Source organism: Carcharodon carcharias, chromosome 18, assembly GCF_017639515.1.
Source record: "Carcharodon carcharias isolate sCarCar2 chromosome 18, sCarCar2.pri, whole genome shotgun sequence".
In the NCBI taxonomy this organism is placed as follows: domain Eukaryota; kingdom Metazoa; phylum Chordata; class Chondrichthyes; order Lamniformes; family Lamnidae; genus Carcharodon; species Carcharodon carcharias.
In genome coordinates this window covers 114,790,508-114,797,041 of record NC_054484.1, presented here as the reverse complement: position 1 = coordinate 114,797,041, position 6,534 = coordinate 114,790,508, and the positions used below count along the sequence as shown (strand labels likewise).

Below are 6,534 nucleotides of genomic sequence, written 5' to 3'. Positions count from 1 at the left end.
TGAAATTTGTTTCGTGATAAAGTTCTCAAAAGGGAATTTTCTTTTTCACAATTTTTTATAACAATTTGCACTAGTTCAGATTCTGCAACTTTAGTAATTGTAGCAGTGGTTTTCTTCAGATTGGGGACAGAGGAGTCAGGGATCTGGTATGTTCAGGTACATCAATGGTTCATTTGATTGATCTGGCAGCCATTGATCTGAAGTTTCGGACCTTGAACTCCAGGCTTAAGGAAATCTTAGAACTGGGACAGGGAATTCATAACACACAATTAAACACAGACCAAGACATGACACTGTTAATCCAAAACCTGGCTACCATGCACGAAGTTCATGCTTGGACTATCAATAAACTGATCGGTATAGGGAAACAGATTTTAGATGATGCAAACAGAAATGTTGTTTGTAGCAGCTACGGATGCTGGGCATTGGAAAACCCCGAGGGAATTTAAGACTGATTAATGTTCATTTATGGTAACTAATGAAAAATAATTTTATATTTCACTACATGATGGTCATGACTTGACTGGTATCCAGCTCAGAGGTTTAACAGTGTACAAGGCATGAAGTTTGAAATCATATTTAAAAAATATGCTAAATGATATTGTCACGGTGATAACTGATATTATGTTAACAACCAAAAGATTAATACATGGAGAAGATAAGGGTTGATAAGGGGTGCGGGTTACTATATTAGGTACCATAAAATTCCGCCGCATGCAGCAGACATAGAAGGGAATATATTTAGCACAACATTAGAAGGGTGTAATATACAGAACACAACAGTTTTATGTACATATTTAATATATGAGGCAAAAAAGCAAGGCGTGCATATAAAGCAGCAATGAAATTGTACAATTGAAATCAAGTGGGCTCGGAATGAAATGGGCCATGGGGCACACATGGGGAATGGGAGATTTTGTATTACTATGTGACAGCAAAAGATCCAATATGGGAGCAAGCGGATATGCCTCATTCACAATCATACACTGTGCCTGCTTGTGCAAGTGCCAGCAAGGGTAGGGGAAGTGGAACTGGCCGAAATATAGAAGATAATAACGACTACTGTTCAGGTAAAGGAAAGCATTAAGGATACGCTAAAACAGTAATTTAACCATTTGTCCTATGTAATTCCCAGCAGATCAGCTTTCCATGATTCATAAAATGGCTCAGCAAATGTTTGGGACATTACAAGGGGATATCGAGTAAAGAGGCTTCTCTACATGGTGCTGGTGGAATTGGATCACAAAGGGACAAAAACGCTGGTGGATTCGGATTATCTCCCACGCCCTATGTGTGATTCCCCGGATAGTATTTATATATACTTGATTCATCGGAACAAAAGTCACAGAAGATGTAGCGCTGGTGGATTTTTAGCAGTAGGAGAAGAAATTTATTAAGCCAGCGTCCTGAAGGGCCAGACGATACAAATGAGCTGACCAGATCTTCTACAATCCAAAGTTGGATGTCTGGTCAGCATCAATGGGCGGCGCTCCTTAAAGGAATGGAGAGTACCCCTCTTTTCCAAGGGCTAAAGGTGGGGGTGGTGGCAAGACGGTTTGTGGGAAAAAAAACGAAGTGAGAATTCATTATAAGAGAATAATATTCTTAAATTCGAATCCACAGGTATGCCAGCACAAAAGAGTAAGGCAACCGGTAAAAGTTAAGCTCCATGAACTTTGTAAATCCTCAAGAATTGCTATCACCAGCAAAGTCCTGGGAGCTAGAATGCACATGAACTAATTAAGAAAACGATATTTTGGATGATTGGGGAGTCAGGCTGGAGAATTAGGTTGGAAACTATTTAAGATTGTGTGCTTCTCTACAGGTAGGTGAAAGACAGGTGGTCCCAGCTTAGATAGAAAAGGACTTCTCCAACTGGGTGAAAAGTGGAATGCAACTGATGCCAGCGATGTACGTGATCATTGAAGTATAATTATGTGAAACCCTTGTAATTTAGCAAAGCGCTATCTCAAGCTGCATTGAGGTGGTTCTTTCCTTTGCAGCTGTTCGAATAAACTTTTGTGACCTATTCCTGAGACTACTGCCGTCCGTTTGTCAACGATAAATCATGAAATATATTGTCCTACCCTGACTTATCACCAGCTATCACCAAAGACACGTTCTTCTCGCACTTGCCAGCGTGTGGTGCTTGGGGACTCACTGTGAGAAAATACACACATAATTGTTAAAAGTAATCTGTAACCACGCTTTAATGAGTGTGAATTCAGCGACTTTAAAGAAAGTGGGAGTGCTCGATGTTAAAGTTGTTAACGTGAAGATATGATAATTCAAAACTAATGATGGGATCTTAGACAATGCGATGGAATGAGGTTTAATGATTTTAATTCGTTTTACTGAGGTCCTAGACATCATTCTCACTAACGTTCAGCATATCAATCCAATGGCACGTGAAGGAGAGAGAGCGCGACAGAGAAATAAAGACGGATTGGGTGGATGTGTGTTGGAGATTGCGACAAGAGGTAGAGAGCATGGGAATGTCAGAGAGACAGGTAAAGGAGAAATTGAGTCAAAAGTGAGAGGCGTAGCGAGAAAACAGCATTTGAGGGGAGTAATATGAGATAGAGTAGAGCGAGACAGACAACAACAGAGGGAGAAAGAGAGAGATGGGAAGCATTGAGGAAACATAGGAGGAGGGAAGAATGGAGAGAGATTGAAGAAAGCGTGAGAGAGCCAGAGAGAGGGAGATAGAGAGGCAGAGAGACACATTGAGAAAGATAAGGGAGATTGAGGAGACAATGAGAGGGACAGAGAAGTACGCATACGGAGCAGAGAGAGAGGAAAGATCGAGTAAACAGTAACAGAGGCAGAGAGAGAGGGTGACAGACAGAAAAAAGCGAGATTGTACGGATTGACGGAAACACTGATGGAGAAGGACAGATCTAAGAACAAATGGAGGATAGAGGCTGAAGGGAAAAAAAAATACTATCTTGTGTTTGGGGTTCGATGCACAATTTCCCAAATGTGCCACTCTCCCTGGTGCTTCTGGCTGTAGGAATTTGCTGTACACAATTCCCTGCAGCAGTTTTTTTTATTTCAGTGCATATTTAATAAACGCTATAATTCATTCACTTGAACAATCTTTCCATGAGCCCTTGAATTAAGCCTCGAAATGTGATGCAGCTCTTTAAATGTTTTCATAGACAGATAATTCCTGGGGTTTAGGCCGAGTGACATGTTGGTGGTGTGCCTGTTGTAGGGATGGTTTTTGAAAGCCGCCAACACTCTCATCCCACACCCCAATTATAAAGTTAGAATGCACAAAAGTCTGAAGGTTGTGTACTTTTCCCCCTGTCCTGCGCAACTTCCCTCCACTTCCTCAAACCTCTAGGTAATTTAGTGGTATATATAAAACATGACCTCACGGATGTGTGTCATTATTAAAGATGTGAGATTGGAAACTCTTGGGAGCACATATCCATCATGATTATCCTGACATCGGTTGGAAAGCCACAAAATACATCAAATGGAATGAGGAGGTATGGGATCTGGTGCAATTTAAGAGAGACGGACAATCCTGGATTGAGAGGCTAAAGGATGATATCAATGGCTTGCATGAGTGTTTGTAAAATGTCAAATGGAATTCAATCCGTTGAACTGTGAGGTGCTGCCTTTGGGGAGGGCAAGCAAAGCAATGGAATTTTCAATAAACTGGAGGATATCCAGATGGGTAGGTGAAGTGAGAGACATTGACGTGCATGTTAACAGATTCCTGATGGTTGGACACGTGGATAAGTTCATAAAGAGAGCATACAGATTTTGTTTTTATTCGACAAGGTATTGAATACAATAGCATGGATGTAACGTTGGAAATGTAATTAAAAAAAACGATGGTTTGCCATAGATGGATTATGTTTTGTATAAATCAGACCACTGCATTACAGGAAAGAAATATTTTTTTTCTGTAGAGAGTACGGAGGAGATTTGCATGAATGTTGCCAAGGCTGGACAATTGCAGCTTTAAAGAATATGTTTATAGACTCGTTCTCTTGGAACTGATGGGGCTGAGAGTCAACATAATTGAGGTGGACACTATCATAAGATGTCGAGTTAGGGTAGACAGTAACGACAGTTATTCCAGGCGGAGAGTTCAATTAACAGGTGGTACAAGTTCAAGGAAATTTTTAGAAGGATTAGAGTTGACAAAAGAAAAAACGATTTCGCCAGTTCATGAATCTATTACTATGAACAATATCATAGGTAATATTTTTCTTTTAAGATTGATCTTTACTCTGTGGGCCTGTCTGGACTCGGTTAAAACCCGTTAGTTAGGGTACTTTGATTTGCATCTTTTGAATATAGTATTCAAGAAGAGGGGCGAATGCTAACGCCCATCTAGCAGATAACAAACCATATTTTTGCATTAATATTAAAATAGATGCGATGAAAGGGGTTTTATTGTTACAGTGGTTTTGTTCGGACATTTGCGATTTGAGGAGAATTTACATTCAATGGGGCTGGCAGATATACATTCAGAACGTTGGTGTGTTCAGGGCAGGGAGAATGTTAGATCAAAAGGCAGCTCTAAGCCTCCAACTGTCACCACAGGAACAAAATTGAAAGCAAACTTATTTTGAATGTGAGTTAAAAATTATGCGTCTGGTTTTGATTAAATCTGTGGGTCACTCGCTGTTGCCTTAATAGAGTTTAGTTTGGGAATTTGTTAACAGTAATGATAGTAGTAATTTGTAGCCATGTGCATATATAATTTAAGCTGAGTATATTAATAAAATGCTTCATTTGACTTAAAGTAAAGTCTCGAGAACTGGCTGTCTTATTGCTGAATGTAGAGTCACTCATCAAACATAACACTTAAATGTATAGGTTATGACAGTCATTTATAGTTTCCCTCGGGGATTTTAAAGTAAACCAGCTGTACCAGCTGCATTAGTCATAACAACCCAGAGTTGTTGGAATTAATGAGCCTTGAAACAAACTAATTGAGGACGTAGCATAATAAGTTGTGGGGGTGGGGGTGGGGGTGGTGGTGGGGTGGGGGGGGGGTGGTGGCGGGGTGCATGGGGGTACAGAAGGAGAAACACAAATGCGGAGTAGGAGCCATAAATTCAGGCGTCAACAATTAAACAAAAATAATATTTCTCTGTATACGTGCTAGGGAGTATGAGATTCTCCATCTCGCTATCTCTAACTCGGGCGCAAAGTGTTTCTTGCTCAACTCTCTTGACCTCTATCTCACCGTCACTTCCAATATCTCCATTTCCTTCTCTTCTTTTCTCACTCCATTTCACCTTATGTGATACTCCTTGTCCCTCGAGCTGTTTCATTCTTTCTCTCTCTGTCTTCCCCCACTTTCACTGCTCCAGCTCCTTATATTTCTACATCTCTCACTCTGTCTCTCTCTCTCTCTCTCTCGCGTTTGACCTGGCTATATATCTCTGTCTTGCTCGCTCCCTCTTTCTCTCTCTCTCCCTCTCTGTCTCCCTCTCCTCATCTCTCTTTGTCGCAGTACCTTCCTCCCTCCAGCGTTGCTGAAGACGTCGTGCAGCTTTGCATCCTTCACTGCATCCATCACAATTCTGGCCATGACGTTCAGCCTATTGTTGGCCCTGCAGGATCCTTGAGCTTCATCTATCTTGCAGTTGATCTCACCGCCCATAATAACTGGCTGGGCATCACCAGCAGCAGCTGGAGCAGGAGAAGGAAGAACTCCCCCTTGCTGTTATAATCGAGGGCATGAAGGTTAATTAACCCAATTGGAGCATTCTTGCACAGCATTTCTGCCAAGGGGATTGCCTGCCCAATACATCATAAACCTCGGGAATGATGAAGTTGCCTCCACGCAGCAAAATATCCAGGCTGGGGAAATGCGAATCGTTTCCTCCAGAACCAATTGAAGGCCTATGGGGCCAACATCGTGACCACCGTCTGAAGGAGCTGAGCCGAGGGATCACGCATTCCGACACACACACCAGGTAAGCTTTGGGTTTGGCACTCGAAGCTGATGTCACAACATATTGTGTAAAAGGATAAAATAGATAAAATTATTATCCCCATTTTCAAAGCATTACGTCGAGTAACAAACCAAACATTATTGAGAGGTCCAGATCTTTGTATTGCTCACGCATACCCATACTGCTTGCAAATTACCTTACTTTAAATAGACGGAGGAAATCGGCCAGCTGGAAATGATCTGATCAGATACAGATGGGTGGTGGTGGTGGTTAACGTGGTTTCATTGAAAGAGCTCGGTTAAGATTGGCTTCTGAATTGAAAAATCTACCTGATTCATTCTCGCTCCAGGGCCTTGCTGCTTCTGGCTTACGGAATCTGGGCTGTGCTGCGTTCTTCAAGTCTACGGGCTTCCTTCAGCTCAGCTAAACTGGCCTCTTCAATTTTGGGCGAATTTGGGGAGCGCTGTTCTCTTCTTTGCTCCAATGATCTGGAGTTCAGCTGTCTCCTCTTGCAGCTCCATAGAGCTTTGCACATTTTTCTGTAATTACTGCCCTTGCCATTTTTCGTCCGAACAGCAGTGTCCTATATCATACATATTGAAAA

At 41.7% G+C, this 6,534-nt stretch overlaps 1 long non-coding RNA gene across 1 annotated transcript; it reads right to left on the bottom strand.

Annotated features, from left to right (window-relative positions):
* Positions 1-223: 223 nt before the first annotated feature.
* On the bottom strand, positions 224-5,547 carry LOC121290566. Its single transcript, XR_005945842.1, has 3 exons — positions 5,489-5,547; positions 2,088-2,160; positions 224-242 (listed from the first exon to the last, which is right to left on the bottom strand). It is a non-coding gene; the product is annotated as an uncharacterized LOC121290566 (long non-coding RNA).
* Positions 5,548-6,534: the final 987 nt, after the last annotated feature.